The 27,337-nt window shown below is 49.0% G+C and overlaps 1 protein-coding gene across 2 annotated transcripts in view; it reads right to left on the bottom strand.

The window, feature by feature from the left end:
* The window catches only part of Ptpn3 (protein tyrosine phosphatase non-receptor type 3), a 108,230-nt gene extending 82,220 nt beyond the window's left edge, over positions 1 to 26,010 (bottom strand). For both annotated transcript variants that reach the window (XM_076845699.2, XM_076845700.2), the window contains exon 1: positions 25,953 to 26,010. The gene's annotated coding sequence lies outside the window, so the exon portion shown is untranslated. The remainder of the gene's footprint in view (positions 1 to 25,952) is intronic.
* Between the last annotated feature and the right edge of the window lie 1,327 nt (positions 26,011 to 27,337).

The raw sequence follows: 27,337 nt of genomic DNA, 5'->3' as shown, positions 1-27,337 counted from the left end.
TTAAGTTTTAGTTAGAATGCTTTACACACTAGCCAGTAAAGGTTGTTCTGTGAACACAGTTTTCAGTGAAAACACAATAGGAAGAGGCAACATCTCACTGTGCACACAGCAGGGGCTCACTAAATACCTGAAGTCAGATATAGCTTATGTAAAGCACCTGCCCAATGTGGAACACATACTGGGTACTCAATAAAAGACATTTTATTTATATTAAGCTTCTGATGCTACCAGGTACTGACTACAGATCCCAGATTTTGTAGGGCTATCTTGATGTCGAATACCTTACAGAAGTATAAATGTTTCATTCCTTAAATTTTTATTCCTTTAAATAAAGTGCTTACTAGAGCTAAAGGCAGCATTTTTAGATGTGTGATATACCCTTGAGCTGTCTCTACAAACTCAAAGGAACCAGATGCAAGGGTACCTTGGCACAAATCGCCACACCCCGGGCATGAGGGACTCCAGGGCCCTGGTGGGAGGGTTGGATAACCTGGCTCCCACTACTGCCCCTCTCCGGCTGCCCTCAGCCTTGGAGGAGAGGTTATGGCGCTGCTTTGTTTCTTAAGGGTCTGTCTCCATGCTGATCTGCAGAACTCCGTTCTTTCAAAAGTCAATGAACCACAGACTGAAAGAAGGACCAGCAGCTCACACCAGTGAGACAGCCAATCCAACTCTATTTGAATCATTTTAAAAGGAAATGCAAATTATCCCCCACCCTTGTTTTTAAAAATATGCTTAGGTCTCTAACTCAAGAATGTAAGTTTCAGTTTAAAAAATAAAGAAGAAAGTAGTCTTGACTCATAAACACCTAATTTGTGAGAATCCTGGGTGGCTTGCTCCAGGAACCAACCTGAGCAAGTCTTCAAGCTGACCTAGGCCAATGCTACCACCTAGTGGCCACCAGAAGAAGACACTTCCCCTCCAGCCCAGGACTTCTTCAAGCCAATGGCTCTGCTCTTTTATCGCTGGCATTTCAACTTATTCCAGGAATCCTCTCCAGGTCGGTATCCAAGGCCTTCTCTGTAGCCCAGTTCCCTCTCTAACTCAACCTCCCTAGTGAACTCAGGAAAGCTCTTTCTTACTCCTTCGTTTATGTTTTTGCTATTTATGAACCTCAACAGATGACTGATCTGCTGGAGAGGGACATTTCCAGCATGGAAAAGAACATGTGCCATCAGCCATGTGAGACAATGACTCATCAAGCCAAGTGCAAGTCTCACCAAATACCAGCATTTAATGACTGTAGATAAGTTTTTTACTGAATGCGAAGTTAGTGCCAGGACTGCTTTCTCACTGTAAACACAGAGGCTGGGCTGCATTTCGCTTTATCCAAGTCTCCAGGGGCCAACCAGGGCCCTGACCATCACTGGCCACTTTCATGACTTTCTGTTGCTTAAACAGGAAAACATAAAGCACACTCTCCAATCAGTCTCCACCTGCCGCAGGGCACCTTCAAGGTCCAGGCCAGGCCAGGCCTCAGTATCCCTTAAGCTCCTCGGAAAGAAGTGGGTATTCCCTTGTAAGGATAAAACTTACAAACTTTTGAGCAGAAATTTATCATTTATTAGCACAATTAAGAGGAGATCAAGCCGGGCATGGTGGTGCACACCTGTAATCCCAGAGGCTCGGGAGGCTGAGGCAGAAGGGTCTTGAGTTCAAAGCCAGCCTCAGCAACTCAGTGAGACCCTGTCTCTAAATAATATACAAAACAGGGTTGGAGATATGGCTCAGTGGTTGAGTGGCCCCGAGTTCAATCCCTGGTACCAGAGAGAGAGAGAGAGAGAGAGAGAGAGAGATATCAAACTGTAAAAATATATATTTATTAATTGTTTTTAAAAATGGAGCTGGTTAAAAGATAGATTCTTGGGCACAGCTCACAGGGATTTTGGTTCAGTAAGGGCCCAGGAAGCTGCACTTTCAAAATAGAAACTTTTGAACTTACAGAAGGATTGCAAGAAAACACCTCATATGCCTCTCTTAACCTGAATCCACCTGTTACCGTTTTACCTTTGCATTACCGATATGAGCACACATGGCCCACACTTTTCTCAGAACCACTTTCTATGGATGTAATAACCCTTTACTTCAAATATTTTAGCATATATCTCCCAAGAACGAAGACATTTCATAACCATAGTACAATTATCACACTGAAGATACAAAATAAAAATTGATTCAATACTTTAATATGAAGTCCACATTAAAATTCTGCAAATTGTTTGGGGTGATGCCCTTTTATTCTTCTGATCCAGGATGCAAACTGGAATCGTGCTGTATTTTACCTGTCATAGGGAAGATGCATTTTTAAGAAGCAGAGCCCCTCTCACCCCTCACCGCAAGACAACCGTGAAGGCTGTCTGAGCACCACAGGCCGTAAAACCCTCAACCAGACCATCTCCAGGCTTCCTTTGGTTTCGATCGTCTGTGCACATAGCCAGGGTGGTGGATGGGTTGGTGCCCTAATGTCAGTTTTCCTGTTTATATTTTAGAAACTACAAAATTTCCATAGCTTAGCAGCTGTCTATCACTCAGTGTGGGAGAAGTGCTCCCTAAATCGTTATTGATGAAGTAACAGATTTCCCAGTCTATATGTCAGTGCTAGGATTAGCACTGCTGTCAAAATAGAGAAGAAAGCTAGTTCAACAAGGGCTCTGTCACTTGCTCTTACATAACCAGATGTCTGTCTTGTTCACTCAAGAATAGTTGGCATTACTCACAGACACCAATTCTGGACATTTCATCATACCCAATATGACAAAATGACCACAGTACCGCATAAAGCACCTCCTTTTTCAGAAAGAGGTGAAAGACCCAACTCGAATTGTCTTAAAAAATAGCTAAGAAAGAAAGAGATGAATGCATTTGGTGATTAATTAGGCTTTGCAAATGTTCTTAATAAAATTCAGCCCAACTAATTAAAAATCAAGTGATTTTAGTTTGCATTTGTGAAATGTCCATACAACTTAGAAAATACTTCCAAGTACATTCACTTTACTAATTTTAAATTATATGCAGCTGATAACAAAATCATCCTACAACTGCTACATGGTATTTAATATCTTTCCTTGTGACTCAAATTTTCTAAATTGATAACATTACCTTCTGTTTCTTTCTTCCATTTTCGTGGCTTTTAAAATTTCCTAAGTAGTACAACACTGTATAACTATATATATATATATATATATATATATATATATATATATATATATATATTTCAAAAGTTAGCTTTTAATATAAACAATCTCTACTAAATACATAGTAAATTAAAAAAAAAACTTTTCATTAAGCAAGGCATTTTCAATATTTTTATTTTTTACTTATTTTTACAGTACTGGAAATTGTACCCAGAGCACTGAACAGCTGGGCTACATCCCAGTCCTTTTTATTTATTTATTTTTTGCGGGGCACACGATAATACTATTAAGACTGGACTTGAACTTGTGGTCCTACTGCCACAGCATCCTAAGTTGCTGAGGATTACACGTGTACACTGTGCCCAGTTCATATTGCTATTTTAATGTTAAAGCCAGTATACTAATTTATCATGAACCTATAAACCCAAACATTTATTTTAAAATGACATTTTGAAGGGCTGGGTATGTAACTCATTGGAAGAGCACTTGCCTGGCACGCGCAAGGTCCTGAGTTCAATCGCCAGTACTGCAAAAAGTAAAAGAAGATGAAGTAAAATAAAAAAAATATTTTTAAAACTTAAAACCTGCTGATGAGTATGATAGTAACTACTCCCAATTCAACTACTGGTGTGCAAAACTTCTTAAAAATTTGGGCCTGCATTTGTAAAAGTACTTATAAATCATGTTAAGTGAAAGTGCATTTACGAACATGACACTCAAGACTTCATATTATTTTCTACCACCATGGTATAAAACACAAGTCACTTCAACAACACAGGTCAATACTCCAACTATCCTGCAGTGATTAATCCTTGCACTCAGAAGCACCCTCCTGGGAGCACATCACCTGTTCTGTGGGTCCTATGCTTGGTTCAGGGAATGGATCTCTGAGGGACGCCCCTGGGAAGCAGTGGTGGAGTAATTTGTAGGATCAGTTGTATTCTAACCGAGACCCATAATTAGCACCCTTGTTCTCATACAACTTCAAAATGTCAAATAGTTTTCTTATTATGGAGTGTGGATTTATTTATAGGCTTTATTTATAGGTTGGACAGCACTGACACTTGCAAAACTAACAAAATAAAAAGCCATACCTGATACTGGGAGGATAACAAGAAGTAGCTTTAAGCTCTCTGAAGGGCAAGATGAGAATGAGAATGCTGTGGGAGCTTCGGGCAGTTTTGGGAAGAGGCCCGGTTGCTATAAAGAGAAATCAAGCTCCTTGCTGCGGAGCCCAGGGCTCAGCTCTGGGATGGGCGCTACCTCAGCGAGGTTTGCTCCCGGCCAGGAGCACACGCTCACGCTGAGAACTCTACATGCAGTCACTGGATTCTTTTTTAAAATATCTATATTTTTTCTTGAAGTTTCCCATAGAGGAAAAGCACAAATCCTCAGTGTACTGCTCTCAGGAGACCTGGCAGAAGCCCCCTCGCGTCCTATTCCCCCTGGAGGTGACCCCTCCTGACTTAGACAGCATTTTCATGAGGTTTCTTTAAGTGAGAGTTTCAGAAGTTACTTTTTCAGTGTTCATGGAAGAGATAGGGTGCCGCTGAGGTGCACACCCCATCAGCCCACAGGACTCAACTCTCCCAGGGTGGCTTCTAGGATCACACAGGGTGGGCTGTGGTGGCCTGCGTGGTGTGGCTTTGGAGAAAGGAGAAGGGCAGAGTGGGGTCTCGTCCATGCAGTCACTGAACAGGGACTGCAAATATTCCCACCAGTGCCCCTCCATGAACCCAGAAGCCTGAGGGCCAGCAAACCTGCCTCCTGGGCAAAATGGCTTGTGGAGTGTTTCAGTGGTGTCGGGCTGCTGAGAATGACTTCCAGGACTTTGCCATTGCACAAGAGGCCCCCCAACAGCCTCTGTGCAACCAGCTAAACTAGGGACTCAGATGCAATCTCACAGACCAGCAGATCTTGTTTATAATTACTTTTAGCCTCCTTTGTTATTACTTTGGCAAAGGAGTTCCGGGCCATTTACTCACTCAATTCACTCCTGGCTCCCGGCCAGGCCAGGCCAGGAAGTGAGGTGGGGGTAGGGAAGGCAGAGGTGCCCAAGTGTCAACTTGGGGGGAGAAGGCAGCCTAGGGGACTGGGAACCCCCAGGGCTCTGGCCTGGCTCTGGGGGGAGGGTCAGGACCATTCACTCAGGTTCGCAGGAATCTTGTCAGATAAAAGGAAACTGGCCAGGAAGACTCCAGGTACTGCAAACTGCATGTGCAAAGGCTGGAGGGGACGTTTCAGGTACTCTATGGAAAGAGACTCAGCACAAGTGTCAGAAGTAACTGAAATCCCAGCAAAATCTCAGGGAGGATAAGATCAGTTTCTTCAGAAACCTAAGGGAGGAATCAGGGTTCAGGGTAGGCTCTGGAAGGCTCCTAGATTCAGAATCAGAAGTTGTGGGTTGGCTGGGAACCCCAGCTTGACTACTTATTAGCTTGAGAGATGAACCTGAGAGATCGCTTCCCATCTCGGAGACTCAGTTTCCTTCTCTATGAAAGAAGGAAGATTCCCCTGCTTTCCAAAGTTGCTTTAAGCACTGGAGTGAAAATACAAGCAGACTAGCTACCATCATAAGACTGATTTTTTTTTTCTCAACCTCAAGGGTTCAAAAAACAGATTTCTCCACAGAAGAACAATGCTTTTGAACAAGGCACATATATGAAAGGCAGGGAGCTTGAGGTCCCTAGCGGCCATCAAGCAGAGGAACTGGACCAGACCTGCACTGAGAAGGCTATAGAGGGATGACTGACACAGGAGAGGGCGAGACTGATGAACTTCAGGCTTCCAGGTCTGGGATTCTACAGCGACTTCTGTTTCCAAAGTGCCAAGGGGCTATTTCTGTACATGTAAACCACATTCAAGCACACACTGTTCAAACTCAGATTTCCTTCCACGGATGGACTTCTCATGGGAAATTCTAAATGAATACCTTGTTTTCGGAAAAAACTAAAATGGTTTATCAAACCATGAAACAGGGAGACAAAAAGAATGGGAGGGGACATAAAGTCATCTGTAAAGCTCAAAAACTGACTATGAAATATGTTCAATATTTAGCAGCTTCTACCTAAAATTAAGCTACCAACCTCTTTTCATCTTCCCTCTGAATAGTTCCACCAGGCTCCGAACAGACTGGAAAACAGGATGGAATAAATTTACTCTACAGGGACATGATTCAAGTTGCATAAACTTTACAAAAATACTGTGCTAATATTTGCCCTCAGGCACAGACACACCCAATTGGGTGTCAGTCTAGGATATTTCTATCTTAGGCTCCAGCCCCCACCCCTTAACAGCCAAAAGCAGCAGAAGACTTCAGAAAAGAAAACAGCTAAAGTCACTTTGAAAGGTTTGAGATGTGCTAATCGCAGCGCAACCCAGCCAAGAGGCTGGAATCCTACAAAGGGACCATCCCGCCAGACTGTTCCTGCCAAGGAATCCAAAGCCAGTGGCAGCCTGGCCAGAGAAACCCGACCCTCACCGCCAGTAGCCCTCGCCATAATTTTATCTCAAGGAAAAAACAGAAAAATACTTCTGCCCTTACTGCTCCCTGGCCCCCAAAGCACCCTCCTGTTTGTCACTTGGGAAGTCACTACTCTGCTTTTCCTGGGCTGGGCTTCACAGCTGAAGCCTGTAAGGCTCCTTCCAGCAAGAGTCCTCTGCCTGGAAGGCTTCGCTCCCAGGGCCATCGCGGGTGATACTGGGCACACTCACCCTGCTAGTTGCCAATGCCTCTAGAAACCAAGATAAAATGCCTTTTTATGAAGCTTTTTCACATTTCCAAGGCTTGGGGCCTTGATAAAATGAGTTCAAAAAACAGGTGAAAAGCAACTCCATAGAAGACAAAATCATATGACGGTGCTAATCAGAACAACAATACTTAGGAATAATTGAATGAAACAGATGTGTATTATCAAAACATCATTTTGAATATCTTAAAACTTACAATATGAAATACAGGAATGTATAGATGTCATTTAAAAAAAAAAAAAAAAGAGGAGCTTGGGAGATAGCTCAGTGGTAAAGCACTTGCCTAGCATGCATGAAGCCCTGGGTTCAATCCCATCACCACATAAAAAAATAAAATAGCGGGTCCTGATGGCACATGCCTGTAATCCCAGTGGCTTGGGAGGCTGAGGCAGGAGGACTGCATTCAAAGTCAGCCTCAGCAAAAGCGAGGTACTAAACAACTCAGTGAGACCCTGTTTCTAAATAAAATTCAAATTAGGGTTGGGGATGTGGCTCAGGGGTTGAGTGCCCCTCAACCACTGAGGGTACCATAAATAAATAAATAAATAAATAACAACAAAATTATTTTTTTAAAATACAAATGATGTTTAAGCTCTTTAAAAATATGCATATCTCCTTGCTTCTGTGGTTACATCTATTTGGACTGAGGCCTTCCAAATGTGGGATGTGGAAGCCACAGAGACAAACACAACCCCTTCCTTGATTTCAAAGAGCACTGGGCAACTTGGATCAAGAGCATCTTTGCCTAGAGGCTCTGCCTGGCCAGGGCTCTCAGCAGGCCAGGGCCAACTCAAGGGTTGGAAGACAAAAAGCCAGAGCTGGGTTCCAGTCTCATAAGCTGACACAGCCCTGGACAAACCGACCTTCTACACCTTGGTTTCCCCATCTACAAACAATCCACACCCCCATGCAGTGCAGGGCCTGGTCCACCAGACACGTTCCACCCATTCTGCTCCCAAGTCCCTGGCCCATTTCTCCCAGCCTGGGGCCTCTGTCCTGAGCAACATTCTCTGGTCCTCCAGGACTTCAGTTTTCCAAATGTTTTCACACCCATCACCCCTGACACCACCGATTGTGACTGGCCTGGCGGGCAGCACTGCTGTTCCCATCTCACAGATCCAGACACGGATCAAAAGCCCCAACTTGGTTCCAGGCATTACACACCTCCCAAACTCTCGAGTTTACTGACCTACACAACCAGGAAGAAGGTGAATTACAGGTGATTCACTGGGAGTAAAAAGGGCCCCACACTTAATCACTACCGTCCCTGTAATTTACTGACTACAGGTATATTCTTACCCTTTTGAGATAATCTTTATAAACACTCCCTGAGGCTCATATGTAGGTAAATTTCCTCTTATGAAGGAAATGGTCCAGAAAACCTTGTTTCCCCCTAATTAATTCTGCAACATTAGAAACCTGAGTAATGATTTGGTGTTTATTACCATATTCCCTCTACTGAAAGGTGACACAACTGATTTAACAGGTGTTTCAGAAAAAATACTTTGAAGAAACAGGACACCCCAAATTCCCTTTGATTGTGAAAGTCATAGCGATTTCAGAAATGTTAAAATGTGGACAAGGGCTTTTCAGAATGGAGAAAATGTAGTAAATGACTTCCTCTCACTTTTGGAAAGGCGTGGCTGGAGCACATCACGTGACATCTAAAGGCCTCCGGCCTGACAGGCAGCCATCCCTGGGTTAATTATTAGTAGCCAGAGCAGAGTGGGCCATCCCACTTCCTGAGGCGAGGTCCAGGTCTGACCTTGGGCCCCTCCTCCCCTGTGACCAGTGGCTGTCTTCTAGGACATCCTGGGTGCAGGGCGGGCACCGCCAGCCAGCCCAGCCAGTACCCCCTCTGTGGGTACCTGCCTGCAGGGATCTCAGAACTGCCAGGCCCCTTTTCATCCCCACCCTCTGAACTTGAGCTCCCTCACACCCTGCTTGCTCACTTCAGGGGCACACCTGCAGGCTCTAAGTCAAGGATCTCCTAAAGGTAGTCCTGGGGCAAGGGTAATAAACTAGAGGGTTCACCCTGGGTGGGACAGGAGGACCCAAGACAGCCTCGCAGTGTCTAAACCAACCTTGGGGGATGCTCAGGCAGAGGGAAATCGACCTTGATGGCTGTGCAAACTCAAGGTGGTTCCGAGCACCTGAACAATACAAGCCTCCAGCACCACAAGCCAACCGTCTTGTTTGCTTGGGGTGTATTTTTTAGAAAGCTGTGATCTACGTCTGCACAGTTGTATAGTCTCCTCTTTCACATTATCACGATCCAACATTTGTCCAGGTTTGTCAAACACACCACTGAGCTTTCTGTTATGGTTTTACAATACTCCACCAAGTGGGTGCACGGTAACCATGGCCGGGTGTTCAGATGACTCCTAATCAGTAGAGCTCAGATTTCAAAAGAATCCACAATGAACCCAGAGGAGGAAGAGGTAGCATGTGACCAAGGACAGGCACAAACAGGGCTGTGGGGCCCAGAGGAGCCCTGCTTTAGAGCAAAAACACCAAAGATGAGTGGGCAGGCATTGACAGGAAGGGGCTAGACCAACACCCAGGCAAAAATGGCACATCAGACGAACAGGAAACTGGGGATGACTTGGGCAAAATCCTCACAGTTACTGTTTTCTGTCTACCAGACCAGCAGTCTTTTACACTGAGAAGGATGGACTTGGGGGGCCACAAGGGCATCCTCGGAGCATCCTGAGGACCCACTGCAGGCTCCCCACACCTACCACCCCACTCGAGTCTCACATCAGAAGGAACCCCCAGGCTTGGCACCCGAGGTTCCCCAGCAGCAGAACGGAGTCCAGACCCAGGGGCTCCTGACCTGCGGGGCTCCTCCCAGACACACCTACTGTGATCTTTTAAAAACGGTGGTATTTTAAAATACACAGAACTTAAACACGCAGGACTTAAAGTTGGCCGTCTTAACCCTTTTACAGAGTACAATTCAGCGGCATTAATTACATTCACACAATGTTTACGCAACTGTCACCACTATTTCCTGAAAATTTTCATTACTCCAAACAGAAACTCTGTACCCATTAAGCAACACGTCCCCGATTCCGCCTCCCAGGAACCTCTACCTTCTGCTCTATGGATTTACCTTTCAGCTATCCCCACAGAAGTGGAGTCTCAGGTATCTACCTTTTGTGTTTTAATTTTACTCAGCGTAATATGTTCAAGATGCTTCCCTATTTTAGCACATAGCAAGAATTCCTTCCTTTTCATGACTCCATGACATCGTTTTTTTAAACATCAACACATCTGGGGTTGGGGTTGTGGCTCAGTTGTAGAGCGCTTGCCTAGTGCTCTATGTGAGGCACTGGGTTCGAGTCTCAGCACCACATACAAATAAATAAAACAAAGGTCCATCAACAACTAAAAATATATACATATTAAAAAATCAATACATCTGTCAATAATCATTTGTTTTCATCTTTTGGCTGCTGTGGCTACAGTTGCAATGAACAGAGGCATACAAGAATCTGTTTGAGTCCCTGTGTTCTATTCTGTGGAGTATATACCTAGGAGTGGAACTGCTAGGCCATATGATAATTCTATATTTAGCTGTTTTTTTTTTTGTTTTTTTTTTTTTTTTTAATTTTGAGACAGGGTCTCGCTAAGTTGCTCAGGGCCTCAAGCTTGTGGTCCTCCTGCTTCAGCCTCCTGAGTTGCTGGGGTTAGAGGTATTTGCCCCATGCCCAGCTCTATGTTTAGCTTTCTGAGGACCCTAACTTTCCTCCAGAGGCTGCACCACTTGATGTTTCCACCAGCAATGTAGGAGGTTTCCTACTTCCCCACATCCTTGCTAAGACTTGCTGTTTTTCTTTATTTGATTATGGCAGGTGTGCAGTGGTGTCTCTTCATGGCTTGGATTTGCACTTCCGTAACAACTAGGGATGCTGAGCATCTTTACACGGGTTTAGTGGCCATCTGTGTATCTTTAGAGAAATGTCTATTCAAGCTCTCTGCCCATTTTTAAATTGGGTTTGTCAAGCATTGGGAATTCTTTAAATTTAGAATATTACCAGATCTACAATTCGAAATATTTTCTCTTATGCTGTAGGTTGTCCTTTCACCCTTTGGTGCAAATGAGTTTTAATTTTGAAGAAGTCCAATTTACCTATTTTTTGCTGTTGTTGCTTATGCTTTTGGCGACATATTCAAGAATCCACTGTTGAATCCAAGGTCGTGAAGATATATATTTACTCCTGTTTTGTCTAAGAGTTTTATGACTTTAGCACTTATATTAGGTCATTGATCCATTTTGAGTTACTTTTTGTATATAGTAATGAAGGCTGGTCTGTACCTGTAGAAGATCAGCACCCCACCCCCAGCACACCCAGCAGGTGATCAGTAATTCACTGATAGATAAGCCCCCTCACTCCACCTGCTTCTCCTGACTGCTGCAAGACCACCCCAGCTGGCTGAGAGATGCTCCACAACAAACAAGATGCAAACCCTACAGGCCGGACGTATGTGCCAGCCATGTCTCTTACACATTCCTATTAGTTAACTTAAAATGAGCCACGATTGAACGAGCATCCCTAACTAACAGGAGCAAGGGTCCCAGCCCGGGAAGGCTCACCGACCCTTACCAGTCCCCTCACTGGCTGCTTCTCGCTGTGCAGATGAGGAAGCTGAAGGGCAAGTGAGGGAAGGGCTTCCACTGCCAGGGCCTTCCCCAGAAAACTCGCAGGGATCACCCGTATAGAGAAGCTGCAAAAATACATGAGCTTAGTCTGAAGTGCTTTGAATAGCGGGGTGGCCCTTGGTTCCCAAACCTCCAAACAGGGAACTGGGGGTGAGAGGCGTGAACCCCAGGTCCTAGATCTCACTCCACTACCCAAGGGCCTTGCATGGCCTGGCTCTGGCCACCTCTCTGTCCTCAGCCCACACCCACACTCACCCTGCTCAGCCACACAGCTCCCCAGGTCATTCCCAGGTTGGGCCAGACTCTCCCATCTCAGGTGTTTGCACATGCTGTTCCCCCTGCTTGGAACGATGTTCCCTCAGATCCACCCCTGGCCCTCTCCCTCGCTTCCTTCCTGTGTCTGCTTAAATTCTGCCTATCAGGGTGGCCTTCCCAAGATCACTGTCCTTTGCCCACCTTTGTTAACTATTTGTTGCCCTGATTCCCACATCCTTATGCCCCCACCTCCACTAGTACGTAAGCTCCACAGTGGCTGGACTTCGTCAGTGACCTGCTGACTCCCTAGACCTAGAGCAGTCCCTAGCTTGATCAGTCTCTGCAGGACACAGGGATGATGGAAAAGACACACTCAGCCTGTACCTTAATGCCGAGCATCAGAGGGAAGGCAGGTGGCTCCATAAGCACAGGTGACTGCTGCCAGGCCCCGTGGCATGGAGGCAACAAGTTACTTCTGAACCCACAGGCTGATGGGACTCCTGGGCTGTGACAAGGACAGGGAGAACAGGGACATTATGTGTAGTCAAACACTCCCACACGTCGCTGTCAAGCCCAAGATGCAAGCAGCGGCCACTCTGTTGACCTGGCCAGAGAAAAGGAAGCCTCGACCCACAGGTGCTTAATAAATGCACACATGAATGAACGATCGACTAATGCGTGCAGCGCTTACACCTGCAATTTGAGAAGGCCTGTGTCAGCGCTTCACTCCATCCCAACTGCGCTGGGAGGTGGTGTGACTAATTCCATTCCCAGGAACCTACCGTCAGGATTATCAGACACACACACAAAAAGTGTTATTTGCAAAAGATCTCCCCAGCTACACTTATCCCCTTAGAGATCACAAACAAAAAAAGCTAACTGCCAACTTCAGGCAGCCACTTAAGTGAGCCGTAAAAATAACCATAGGAAAACCTCAAAATGATATGGAAAGTGATTAGAATATTAAGAAAGGCTGGTTATAAAGTCACATCCTCAGCAGGCCAGAACTAATAAAAAGAACAAAGGAATTTGAGAGAATACAAAGGAGTGTGACATTTCTACAAAGAGCAATAAATGAGTTTAAAGGAAATCAAACTGATAGAACTTTAAAGAAAAAGTGGTCACCAGATGCTTTTAGGGTGCACAGGGCATTCAAGGACTTAGCCCTCCCTCCCAACTTCACTCTACAGACCACAGGCAGCACCCTGCCTGCACCTGACCCGCTCCCTCCTTCTGGGGCTGGCCCCCAAGCACCTGGCCCCATAGCCCTCCCAACTCTGCACCTGCTCCTCCAAGTCCCAGCTCCTGGGGCAAGGCCCCCACTGCCTGCCCATCCCCAACTGTGCGCAAGTGACTGAACCTCCCTGAGACTCTGCCTATTCCTCAGGGACAAGAGGCTGAAAGTGCCCCCTGAGCACTGAGGTCTGTGAACTTGCCCTAGACTCTGCTACTGGCAGTGCCCTGAGGCACAGGGAGAGAATTTTTGTTCTTCAGTGACCTACATCTGAGCACCATCCTCTCCTCAGGACAGCAGAAGAGAAGCAGCTTTGCCCTGGCTTCTCAGATCAACGTGCAGGCTTTTGGTTGAAATCCTCATTCTGCCTCCCACCCCGGTCCCTGGCGGAACCCTCTACTCCTCTGGAGATGCACAGCCCCACTCTGGCTCCACATCCCTGATATCCCACCTGAGGCCCTACTGGCCGGTCTCCCTGGCTCAGGGCTGGGGCTCCCCTGCTCCCTTTTGGTCAGAGCATGCACACATTCTTCCCTCTTAAAATTCTGTATTTGCTCTAGTCCCTTTCTATGACACTTAAGGGATTTATGAGCCCCTACTGTGGCCAGGCTCTGAGGCGGGCTCCTAGGGGGTATGTAAGAGGCTGGCTGAGGCCTCAGCACTCTGGGAACTCAAGGGCTAGTGGGACAGAAAAATCACCTTTCAGTGTGGTGAGTGCTGCAAGGACAGAGGAGCCACTGGCTGCTGGGCTATGTTAGTCCAGGGTACAACCCAGCTCAGCCTGGGGCGGAAAGCAACACCTCCTAAGGAGAATCTAACTGTGAGGCTAGACCCAGAAGGAGGGAGTACCAGTCAACAAAATCAGATGGCCCCATACTGGATCCAAAGCTCCTGGGAACGTCCTTCATCACCCACAACTTAACTCCAACTGTACCTGCAGGCTCCAGACCTGGGTGCGCCAAGCTCTCTCCAAGGAGCCAAGCAATAGACTGGGTTTACTGTACCCTCTCCCCTGGGCCAGCTCCTTGGTTTTCTACAGCTTCAGTTACCTGTGGTTAATTGGGTCTGAAAATATTAAATGGAAAATTCCAGAAATAATTCAAAGTTTGGAGGGTGTGTGTGTATTTCTCGGGATCGAATGAACCCAGGATTTACAAATTAAACTTGATCATAGGTATGGGTGTTCAGGAAAAGACAGCCTATGCAGGATCTGTATTCCTCCTTCTCTCCATTAGCCTCCCCATCATAAATCATGTTCCAGTCAAAGGATGGTCTCCAGACCAGCAGCTCCAGCAGCACTGAGTGTGTGTCAGACCTGCAGACCCACCGGTCCCACTCTAAGCCCCCAGAACAGACTCATCTGGTATGCACTCTGCGAGGCTCTGCTCCCACAATTCCACTTCCCAGGCTTTGGCATCCCCCTCTTCACTCTGTTACCAGTTGCCATCTTTTGGCGCCTTCAACACCCACACAGGGAACTAATGCCAACCTTCAGAGTGTCCACTCACAGCCCTGCCCTGCCCTGCCCAGGCAGCATGCACAAACCACAGCTCTCTCCATCCCCAAGACCGCTGGCTCAAATGGGGGACAGATGTCACATGGCAGGCACTGGCTGACAACCAGCACTGCCTGAGTAATCAGCACGTGCCACTGGGTCATCCTGCAATCTTCATGCAACCTGGTGAGGTGGAGGTGCCACGATTGTTCCTGCGTGGGATGTAGAGACTGAGACCCTATGGGGCTCAACACAGGCCACTGAGTGAGTGGGACAGTGGGGGCTGGCAATGGTCCGGGCTTCCAACCTGTACACAGATAACACTGAGCACCACACCTGGCAGAGCCGACTGCTGGGCAAAGCCTTCACCCTAAGGCAGGGCATCTGCACTTTAAGTGAGGGGACAATCCACTGGCTGGTACCTGGATAGAAGGGGAGTGGTGCACATCAGTGGGAGAGGCCAGGTGCGGAAGCCCCACAGGGGCAGACCTACGAGGGTCAGGAAGGTGATGAAGTCTTTGAACAGTGGTCCAAATCGCCAATCTCTTTCTCTGACGTCCATCCCGTTCCCTCACCCTGCAGACCTGATTCATCACCACTTGGCACTTGCTCCTATCCCTCCAGATGTTGCAAACACAATCAGCTCCATCAGCTGCCTGCTCGACCTTGCCCACTCTGCACCTCCATGACCCCTCCCTATTGGACCAGGACAAAGCCCACCTCCTGGGAAACCTCCAGAATGTCCAGCTTTCCCTCAACTGGTTCCTTGGCTGCACAGTCTTATTAAGAGCTCCCAGCCAGGCTGCTGTGGCCTCCATGAGGTGTACCCTGTCCCTCTCCATCACTACCCCAGAAGGACTCCCCGCCAAGCCCTGTCTTCCAGTCTCAAATCCTGTTTCCAAACTCATGTCCTCCAGTCCCACTCCCCTGATGCACTGGGCCCTGTGGGACAGGGCTAAACATGAGAGCACTCTGCTCTGAAGCCCCTCATAAGACAGAACCCCTGTCAAGGGAAAACCATCTCACAAGCCACCCTCCCACCCCAGTACAGTAGCAAAGGATTTCTTAGTCTTTGAAAATTCTTTCAACTCTTTAAAAACAACAACAAAAATTCTTTCAAGAGCAAATAATCGTGCCAGGAGGAATCTGCCTTTATGACTGAAAACATTTAGAATCAACTTTACATGAAAAAATTAGAACACAAAACTTAAAAATTCTTATACTATCAATAGATGGAAAACAGGGCTGTGGCGCTTTGTGAAACGCAGCTGTGTCCTGGAGTCCAGCTGCTCCTCTGCGGTGGTCTATGGACCACATCTTGGCATGCGCAGGGAACCTGCTGGAAACACGGAGCACTGGGTGCACCCGACCCCTGCTTAATGTGCACCTGCAGTTTAACACACAAGCTGGGGAAGCCCTGGCTTAGAGGGATGGCGTGCAGAGCTGGGGAAAGACGGGGAAGAAAGGTCAGACAGAGAGGCAGTACAGGGCCGGCGGAACATCCTGTGATCCACGTGCTTTTTCAGGGGAACAGTTTCTGGTGACAGTGTGAAAGAGGGGCATGAGAGGCCTATTGTGACACTAAGCAAAGGCAGAGGCAATGGGAGAAGCATGTGGGGAAAAAAAGCCAGTTTGGGGAGTGATGGAAAAAGGGGGTAGGCTGGAGGTGGGGTGCTGAGGCTGACTGGCAAGATCTCTCCAGAGCAGGTGTTGGGGACCAGAGTAGGGTGACAGTGGTCTTTCTAGGCTGGAAGACCATCGCTAACAGAGAGGTCACTTTTAAGAAAGAAGGTAACAAGTCTGTTGTAGACACTCCTGGGGACACTCCTGGGGAAATGTCCAGAAGTGATGTCCTGAGAACCAGAAATGCCTAGAGATACCAGGCTGAAGGCACAGACGTGGGAGCCCCTGGCGACAGAAATGGGAGCACTGAGCTAGGATGGCCTGCAGGACAGTAAGAACAAGGACGGAGGAAGTAAAAGCACAGGAGGAGCCAGGGTAGGCTGCGGGGTAGGAGAACAGCATCACAGAAGCCCTGGCACGAGGAGACCAAATAGGCTGACACATGAGAACTCGGCTCTGGTCTTAACAAGTAAGCAGTCCCTGGCCATGTCCGCAAAGGGAGTGTCAGTCAAGTGGCAGGAAGGGGAAATCTGGTGCCTGTGGGCTGCGGAGGAGGCTAAGGCTGCTACACAAATACCTCAACATTCCACCTGAGGTTTTAAGTGTATCAAAATGATCTCTTTCTGTACACCCACGCTTGTGGCAGCGTTATGCACAATAGGCAAAAGGCAGAAGCAACCAAGTGTCCATCAACCGGTAAATGGACCAACAAAACACACAACTGCATAAAGGGAATGTTATTCAGCCTTTAGAAGGAAGAAAATTCTGACTCAGCTATAACATGGATGAGCCTTTAAACCACGCTCAGCGAAAAATCAGCCAGCCAAGAAAGGGCAGGGTACCATGGCACTCACAGGAGGCACTTATTGAGGCAGAAAGTAGAAAGGTGGTCGCCAGGTGCTGGGGGAGGGAGGGAGTGATGTGACCACTTAATGGGCACAGCGTGCATTCTGGGAGACGCAGGGAGCTCTGTGGACCAATGATGACCATCACACAACAGTGTGACTGCACTGAATGCCACTGAACTGTACCCTTAAAACCACAGTGAAATGATGAATCTGTGTGCATTTCACCAAAAATTTAAAATTATATCTTTCCTCCATTATAGGGATAAAACTGACTCCTGGAATGGAATGGCAGGAGCGAGTCCTTCACAGTTGCTGCGGACCACCCCTCCAGGAGGTGAGGCAGTAACCCCAGGGGGCGAGGCTGTCCCCAGAGGGAAGGTTTTTCCCTCCAGGCGGCAGGAGGTCAGTGGAGGAGGATAAGCTGGAGCCAGAGACATTTATTTTTTTCAGAAAAGGAAGGAGAGGAGAAGAGCCAGAAAATGAAAAGGAACGAGTGGAGGGGGGGGGGCTCAGAAGCCTCCTGCATCACAGGGAACTGGAGGGGGTGGTGAGGTCACCCGGAGGGAGGACAACAAGGAGACCTGGGGAGAGCAGGAAGGTCCGGTCAGCTGGTGTGAGAGCCAGGTGAGAGGACGCACTGAACACAACCAGCACTGGGGGGTGCGGGGGAGCTTCCTCAAAGGAGGGTCCCTGCACCAGCCACTTCCTGAGCGCTGAGAGAAATGCAAATTTTCCAGTCCCCCCTGAGGTTCCCATTCAGACCAACAGAATCAGCAGCTCGGGGAGTGGACACAGGGGCCCAGCACCTGCATCTTAACAAGTCCTCCTAGGGACTGTGATGTGCAAGTTTGAGAAGCACTCTTAAAGAATATAGGGCTTCAATGGCAACTGTATAATATTTTTAATAGGAAAAAAATTTAAACAACCTAGGAACTTCTACATAAAACAAGAAATGCATAACTGCTTCAATACCAACATGCTGTATTTTTATAGCAGGAGGAATGGCAAAGGGTATGAACAAAAAAAAGAAAAATGTATATCCTGTCTGATACTCTCGCTTGGGTGAGATCTAAAAACACACCCAAGATCTGGGGGCTGGAAACTGTAAGCCCTGGGCACCACCCCCGATCTGCCACAGGCCAACTGCCCATCCTTGGGTACACCACATCCTTTTCGGGGCCTTAGGTTCCCCAGCTATAAATAGAAGAAAAGGCTTTTCTAAGGTCCCTTTCAGTTCTGACACTGGGTGACTCTGTTCTATTAAAAAAATGCCCCCGAACTAAATGCTTTTACCTGTGCCTGGGAGGGCAAGTACATTTTCAAGTAGTAAAATCTAACAGCACATTAACTGGAAAGCCTTTGCAACGTTTCCAAGGCACTGCACTCTAAGAACTGAACGTTCTGCATTAACTGGCTCCTCCAACAAAGCCGCTGGGGCCTAGAGTCATAAACACTCTAGTGCCCCGACAATGTCCTTGAGGTCCACATGACTGGGATGCTTCCCAGAAAGTAGCTCCACATCGTCACATCTTCATCCACTTCTTAACCCAGGAAGTCAGGGTTAGCATTTTCTTCTAAGAACCTGACTGCATGGATCCTGGAGCCCGGCCCTGACCAACGTCTGCACACTTGATAGTCTGACCCTAGACTTCCCCAAAAATGGCCCCAAACTGACCCTGTCACCAGGATCTTTCAAGGCTGGTTTCCTGCCTGGTTTCTCTGCATCCAAGTCCCTTTCTGCACCTACTAGTTACCGAATGCCCATCCTCTTGCACACAGCGAGGCTCCCTGACCAAGTAGCAGGAAAGCGCACACTGAGGGGAGGGCTGCAAAGAGGCTGCAATGACAGGAGCAAGCTGGGGAGGGGACACCCAGGGTGTGGGTGCCACAGAAGTGTGGGACCAGGGAGATGGGGACACTGGCCACTGCTGTCCTCATCCAGGAGGAGGGTTTCTAGTGCCAGAGGGATTTCCACGGTCCTGCAGCACTGATCCTAAATCTCAAAGCCACACTTGAGTTGTCTAGGGCAGTCCCGGCTGAGGCCTGTCCAGCATGTGCAATTATTAACAGCACCTCCTTTCCTTCTCCAAAGGTCCTGTTTGGATGATGAAGTCGAGATGCCTTATTCCTGGGCAGCTAAGCCTTTGAATTTAGAGGTGCAGTGAGAAAGGGCGGCTCAGGCCGGGAGGGGACTCCAGTCTGAGTCTAGGCCCTCCTCAAATGTCCCCTTGTTCTCTCTCAATCCCCCTCCGCAAGCCATCCTCCAGCATCTGCTTCTACACCTGCAAGGACAGCAGGCTCTCTCTCTGCTGAGGAAACCTCTCTTTGTTATAAACAATTTACATTTGACTGCAACAAATAACAACATCCCTCAGCAAGGAAAAAGGCAGAGGTGGGGGAGGCCAGAAACCACAGCGGCTCCTTCCCCTCACCCAACACTACTCACCCAAGTGCACTGGATGGTCCAGGCACTGTGCTTGGTGCTGGGGACACAACGGGTGAGTTAGAACATAGGCCCAAATTGAGGGGCATGAAACCAAATGACCAACCTATGCTCTCCCAGATCGTCCAGGTCATGAAGGACGAAGCAAGGTTGAAGAACTGTTTAAAGGAGACCAAAGAGACGTGGCAACTGTATGCAATGCATGCTTGGAGGGTCTCTGTTACCAAAAGGACATTAGTGAGATGACTGGCAGAACTTGAGGACGGTCTATAGGCTAGGTCCCAGCACTTACTGTAATGATGTTGATTTTGTGATTCTAAAATGCATTCTGTAATTTTGTAAGCAGTGCCATTGCTTTTTAGGAAATAGATTGAAGGGGAAAGGAAGAGCCTCTCGGTGATCCTCCAATGGTTGGAACAAAAACATCTACATGGAAGGAAAAAATAAATGGGGTAAAATGGTCATGGGGGGAATCGAGCTAAAGAGGACATGCGAGTTCTTTGTTCTGTTCTTTTAACTTCCCTGTAAGTCTGAATTAGGTCAAAATAGAAAGTTAAAAGGAAAAAATACAGCTTAGAGAAAGTTTAAAAAGAGAGAGATCCTGCCTTTTCAGAGCTCACAGCGTAGCGGAGGAGACAGGTACTAATACAAATAATTACACTAATTAACTGCAAAATTGCCACCAAGAAAAGCGCCATCAGGGAGAGTGCTCTGGTGGCATGACCATTTATAGCAGCAGTTTAACCCACCTCAGGAAGGTGAGGGAGGCGTCTGCAGCCATGGGGAGGAGGGGACGCGCTAAGTGGCCTCCTGGTCTGCACCGCCCTGACAGGAGCACAGCGAGGCGGGGCTGGGAAGACTGGGCCAGGGTACCCATGGGCCACAGGGAGACGCCAGGGAGAGGCACTTTGTCTTTATTCTAAGAGCAACAGGAAGTGTTGTGAGAGACCCTGGGCTGCAGAGCAGAGAACAGACTGGAAGGGGAGAGGGCACGAAGGACTCCACAGCAGCAGTGACCGCTCCCCCCAGGAGCACTGTGTGTCTCTGCTGCTCCCCAGGAGGGGCTAGAGGAACACAGAGGGGACAGTGGGCTCAGGCTGCCCCTTCCTCTCTCCAGGTCATCAGCAGGCAGTGGTCAGGGACGCAGGAGGAAGCTGGTTCTGTCTCTCTCACCCAGAGCCTCTGGGACAGTCCTTGCGGCTGACTTGGCTGAGGGAGGCAGGGTACAGAAGACTCCCTAGTCAAGTGCCTCTCACCAACACAGCTCCCAGCCAGCCACAATTCCTTCGTGGTCCTGCCTCTTGGATCCCCGGGAATAGGTCCTGCAGCGATGCTCAGCACTGAGCCAGACCCAAGCACTTGTCTGGGATCTTCTGTCAATTTTTCATGGGTTATTGGCTCATTTAAAACAGTCAGTTTAGGGCTGGGGTTGCAGCTTAGCGGAAGAGCACTTGCTTTGCATATGTGAGGCCCCGGGGTTGAGTCCCAGAACTAGGAAAAGAAATCCAGCCAGCTCAAAGAAAATAGGTTCTATTGTGATACTCATTTTACAGATAAATGATCTGGGTGGGGACAGACATGGGTTCAAATCTAGACTGCTCTGCTCATAAGCCCTGTGTCCTTTGGGGGTCCTGGTTCCCAGGCCACTATGTGTACCTCTCATTGGCTGATTTTCTTACTCCATCTATCAAACGAGGTTGGTAGGAATGAGCAAAATTTGGAGGCTAGAAGGCACCATTTGTTCCCTTTTGGGGCACCAGAGGATAAGTGCAGAAAATTCACTCCAAACTACACACTGCATAAACATTTGCTAAAAGCTGTGTATCCTGACGAATCATAAGACCTGAATTTTCCAGCGCTATCCCAATTGCAAATCCTCTGTCCTAACTTTCCACATAAACCATCAAAATGTCTCAAAAATTCCACTCTCTCAGTATCCAAACACCTCCCAGGCCTCCTCTCGTACAAAGCAGCAGCACATTCTTTTTTGGACTACCCATCCCAGTCTTTGGTTCAGAAAATGCAGTCAGCAGAGCGCTGCTGGCCCCCTGAAGGAAACGGGGTCACAGAGAGAGATCTGTGGCCGTCAGCAGTGCCTCACGTTCTCAGACTCGGCTGTTCCCCCGCACATCAAAGTCAGTTATAGCCAGAGGTGACTTCAGTGACCAGAACACCACTTGCACAGATACACATAGTTCGTAGGTGAGCTCTGCCCCCACCTACCTACCGGGCTAAAGGAGTCAGTCAATGTTTGGAAAGCTCTGGGAACAGTGGCTAGCCGCCTGGGAGTACCACATTAGGGTTGAATAGGTAAAACCAGAGCATCCCAGGCAGAGTGGGTCCTGCTTCAAAGACAACCAGAGGTGTCACTCCCATGCTGGGGAGACAAAAAGAACTGGCACTAACCCCTGTGCTGGGTAGGCCCAGCCCGGCACAGAGATGGGGGAGCACCCCGTCCATAAGAGTGGCGACTTGCAGCAGTGCAAGTCAAGAGGCTGGGCCTGAGCCAGTACACTGGCCCACAAGTCTAGTCCCATCTACTCAGGAGACTGAGGCGGGAGGATCGCTTGGCCCAGAAATTCAAGGGCAGCCTGGGCAACACAGCAAGACGCTGCCTCAAAAATAAAAAAAGAATGGGTTTGGAAAGAGTCAGCAGGCCTAAAATATGAAAACTCTCGCGTGCTAGGGACAGAGCTCAGTGGCAGAGCACCTGTCTTGCCTGTGCGAGGCCCTGGGTTTAACCCTAAACTAAAACATGCGAGGTCTTTCATGCCTCTGCATTTCTGTTTCTGCTATTCTGTTCACCCTGAATGCCATTTTTTTTTTTTTTTTAACTTTCAAGGCTTAATGCAAATGTCAGCAACTCCCTATGGTATTTCCTGGTGCCCCTCAAAATGAATGGCTGCCTCCCCCCATGTTGCATCAGATGGATGGATGGATGGATGGATGGAGACATACACATGCACAAGTGTCACAAATCCTTTCAAAGCAAGGTTCAGCTCCCCCATGTTATCAGATGGATAGATGGATGGATGGAGACATACACATGTACAAGTGTCACAAATCCTTCCAAGGCAAGGTTCAGCTTTCATCTCTGCAGCCCTCTGGCCTGACAAATAGTATAGACTCAAAAAATGTCTGAATTTGTGGCTGACTCCGCTCACAGCTGGTCTTAGAATAACCAGTTAATTTGGAGGCTTCAGGTAGGTACAAGCAGAAGCTCGGGTCTCAGAAGCCATGGCCAGATCAGATTTCAGCTAGGAGCCTACCAAGAGCTTCACTTGGTCTCCTTTGCAGCCCAAGGAAAGAAGATACCTGGATGATGGGAGGCTGAGGTCATGAGGTCGCCAGGGCCCAGACAAGAGCAGTGTGCAAGGGACCTGGATCAGTCCCATCTGAATCAGAGTTGGAAGGAAGAGCTGACCCTTGGGGAGCAGCCCTGCCCCTGCCAGCCCAGGTATGGCCTCTGGCCTCTGGCCTTCCAGCCCCTGCTGCAGAGCCTGGGAAGAGTGGAAAGATCAGCCCTGCTTTCTAGGAACTCACTGTCTCGTGGCAGGACAGTGAACCCTAGGATTAGGTCCAGAGGAGTTCTCAGGGACACAAATCGCTGATCCCTCTCAATCTGCGCCAGTCCCTGAGAATTCAGGAGGGAGTTGCTATGTTTCCCTGTTCCCTCTACTACACAATGCTGGTCCCCTCTGGTTGGTTATTTCCATTCTAGAAAACAGCACCCCTTGCGTGCGGAAGGTGACAATTAGTCCTCTCACTCCTGGTCCCATTCCATCTTTTCTAACTTAGTTTCCTCACCTGCAAGGGAATGGAAGTCAGGAGGCATGGGCAGCAACCCTTCCAGTTCACAGTAAAATGTCATTGTTGATCTCAAACCTAAGACCATCTGCCATCTTGGAACCCCAACTTCTTTCTGAGATAAGGTTTGTCTATGAACCTTGCCTCCCTTACCGGGTCCCTAAAACTTGAAGAATGTTAAAAGCTACCAAAATACCTCTGGTGTAACAGACAAAGCGAACGCTCAGAGATAGGAGGAGTGAGCAGTGTGGGATCCTGAATTTGCCTCCACGGTAACTGGGGCTCCTTCTCCTGCGCTAAGCTATCCAGAAGGGCATACCAAGGGTCTGGCCTGGCCTGAACTGCAGGGAAGTTCACCCCGGCACCCTTTGTTTGTTGGGGACTGGTCCAACTCAGCATCCCCACGCAGCTCTGCACCTGCCATACAGAAGCAGCTCAATCAGTGGAGCTATTCTGAAATGCCTTTAGTAACCTGACCTTTTACAAGCCCGGGCTAATGTCTAATTTGCATATATGAGTCCTTTTTAGGAGAAGGCAAATCACCAGAGACAACCAGGATCAATATAGAGTATTAGGCACGTTTTATTCTACTCTAATTCTCTGCAAATTGGTATTCCATTAACTGTATGTGGGATTTATGAGAGCTCGCTATAAACTAGAATATTTAACTAGAACAGCCTACTCTCTCCCAGATAATGGCCTACTCTTGTTAATTTTCAACTAGTCAGAAAGGTTTCCAGCTTCCAATATATTCTACATCCTGATTCAATCAGGAGGAAAGTCATCCAAGTGAAGGCTTCCATGTGACAAAGGGCAGTTGGATGCACAAGAGAAAGATTTGCCCTGGGACCCAGAAGACTTGGGTTACATCCCAATTGTACCACATTCTACGTAATTGGCTGCTCAGAGCCTCATTTTCCTCATCTGTGAAACGGGAGTAACACCAGCCTCGTGGGGGAGTTGTAAAAATCAAATGAGATGATACTGGTAACTCCATACAGTTCTAGAAGGTGATGCAAAGATTATTATCATAAATGCACAGATGGGGGCTGGGGATATAGCTCAGCTGGTAGAGTGCTTGCCTTGCATGCACAAGGCCCTGGGTTCAATTCCTAGCACCACTAAAAAAAAAAAAAAAAAAAAAAAAAAGCACAAGATGAAATTCTCAAATAACTCAGGCTAATGTCAGAAAACAGGGATTATTTAAATTGGCAGTTTCAAAGGGGAAGGAGGGGGGCACTAAGCCCCCAAGAAACATTTAACAATGTCTGGAGGCACAACTGAGAGAGGGATTGCTACTGCAGTATACCGAGTAGAGACCAGGGATGCTGCTAAACGTCTACAATGCATATGACAGCGCCCTCAAAGAGGAATTATCAAACCCCAACTGTCAATTGTGTGAGGTTGAGAAAGCCTGATCCAAATAATCGCTTAAAGTTGGGCCCGGGAGTTTTGTAGAACAAAAATCCTCCTAAACAGGCTTTACTTTCTCAAATCATCTGCTTAAACATTTGCAAGATGATCCATCTTGCAAAACAGCTCTTTTGTAAGTGAAGCCAAACTGCCAACTTCTGGAGTTTCTGAATGCATAAAACTGCTTTTAAGGAAGATGCTCTCTGATTACACTTCGGGAAATTGTTTTTCCAAAGCCTCTGCGTTCAGCAGAAGTTCTCCTGGGCACAGACAGGCCCAGAAGATGCTTTGCTAATTCTAATTTCCTGGTGAAATGGGAGCCACGAGGGTCTCTAAATGAATTAAATTCACATCACGCCAACTGCTCGCTTGCTTTGTGCCGGGCACAGAGCCAAACACCTCCACATAATTTATCCCACTTAATCCACCAACAACCCAATGAGGTGGGCATTATTACCGGCTGTTTGCAGAGGAGGAAATGGTGGATCAGAGAGGTTAAACGACTTGCCCAAGGACACCAGCTGTCCAAGGGGGAGCCCAACCTGAACACAAGTCTCCAGTTTCCGAGCCACAAGATCCTTCCACCACCTCGGGAAACCCAGGTGTCAAGTTGTCTCAACTTCCCATTAATTTTTAAGGCAACTGCAACTTCTCAGTAAGTTTAGGTGGCAGAACACGGGCATTTCCGGGGAGCTGAGCGCTCTCACCTACACTCCCCCACTGCAGCTGTCTCACCGCAGTTACCTGATAAATCATTCCCTATCGCCCGCGGAACGGGAGGGTTTATTGGCGCTGGAGTTCGTGCCAGGCCCAGGAAATGCCATCTTTGAAAGCCTAGAGGCGGCTTCGCCCCGGAGACCGAGCTCTGGCGGCCCTCGCCGGCTCGCTCCCCGCGCGCGGTGCGCCCCTGGGCGCCCGGAGCCGGGGTCGCTGCGGCGCGGGGCCCTCCCGCGCGCAGGCACCGAGCTCGGCGGGTTGCGCCCGCCCCGCTCGGCCGGAGCGCACGCCCACGCCCGCCGCGCCCGGCGTCCCGGACGCCCGCCCCGGCCCCGCCGCGCCCGCCTCGGCCCCCGCCCTCTGCCCCGGCCCAGTCAGGTGAGCGCGGCGCGGCGCCCCCTCCCCGCCCCGACGTGGCTCCGGGACCCCGCGTCCGCCGCGCCGCCAGCCCGCCCGCGCGTCCGCCGCGCGCCTGGGGACAGTGGGGGCGGGGCGGCGCCGAGTGCGTCCCTAGCCCCGGCCGTCCGCACCCTGCCCCCGGCCCTCTGGGGTCGCGCCGGCCCGTACCTGCAGCATCCGGGGGCGCGGGGCGCCCAGGTAGGTCGCGCGTGCGGGCGGCGCGGAAGCTCGCTCGCGGCGCGACCTGGCCGCCGTCTGAGCATGCCCAGTGCCGCCCGCGGGCGGCTCCCGCCGGCCGGGCTGGCCGCGACGGGCCCGCGCGCCGGGCGGGGGGCGGGTGCCCGGGCCGGCCTGTGGGGCGCTCCCGCCCCCGCCCCGGGCCGCGCGCTCCTGCGCGGCTTCCAGGACCACCTGGCACCACCGCGGAGCTCAGGACCGGCCCCTGTTCCCTGGCTCCGGCACGCAGGCGTTCGTTCCTTACGCATTTATTGAACACCTACTAAGTGCTGGGCCCTCAATGATTTCATGCCGACAAATGGCAAACAGTTGGCGCCCAAGAACTCTTTAAAACGAGGGGGGAGAAGGGTCTTACACGGCAGGTCAGCGGCTGAAATGGATTCCTATTGGCTCCTAGTGCTGTGCTAGTCCGGCGGCTGTAGAAAGCTTCCATCCATGGTTTGTGGGGCCCCCCTACCTGATCCGTGTTACTACTTGACTCTTAAGCCTCCTCTCACACCTGCCTTCCTCCAGCTCCAGGAGCACCTTTCTGTTCATCAGACACTCAGGGCTTGAGCAGCCTCAGGACATTGCACGTCTGTCCCTCTGTAGGACGCCTTTGCCCAGCTTTTCACGTGTCTGGCGCCTCCTCCTTGTACCTATATCCCCTCATTGGAGAGGCCTTCCCTGACCACCTTTCTAAATTGGCCCTCGACTTCTTAATTTTCTTCAAAGCATTTGTCACTATCCACTCAACCAATATTGCCGAGTTCCTGCTCCCGTTTTTTCACGTGCAGTTAACAAACAGACAAAATCCTACCCCATGGTTAGGGGTTGCAGGAAGAGAGACCCGACAACAGATCAACAGCAAATTAGCAAACGAAGTTGCACAGGAAAGGCGAGAAGTTCTTTAATGGGAAAAGTGCCAGGTGAGAAGGCTTGCGGGTGGAGTTGGTGCAATTTTCAATGAAGCGGTCAGTTCAGGCCCTTGAGCTGATGGAGTAGTCTAATCGGGTGGCCGGATCGGGTGACACTGAGAGGTGACATTTCAGCCCCGCAGACGAACGGGAAGAGCCTTCCTGGGAGAGGAACCAACCAGTGCAAAAAAGCGCAAGACTGCGGAAGGAACAGCGAGAGAGCAAACTTTGGCTTTTCCTGATTTGCTCACTTCTTCAGGTGTGGCCCCTCCGGAACGTCAGTTCTGGGGCTGTAGCTCTGCCTGTCTGCTGCAGTGACCCTGGCCCTTCAGCTGCGCTTGGCACAGAGTATGAACACGTGTTGGATGAGTGCGTGAACTGAAGGATGGAGAGAAGCCTGGGACCCTCCGGTCCCGACCC

The sequence above is a fragment of the Callospermophilus lateralis genome, chromosome 2, assembly GCF_048772815.1.
Source record: "Callospermophilus lateralis isolate mCalLat2 chromosome 2, mCalLat2.hap1, whole genome shotgun sequence".
Lineage (NCBI taxonomy): Eukaryota > Metazoa > Chordata > Mammalia > Rodentia > Sciuridae > Callospermophilus > Callospermophilus lateralis.
Note: the sequence above shows the minus strand (reverse complement) of the source record. Positions and strands in the feature narration are given on the sequence as shown.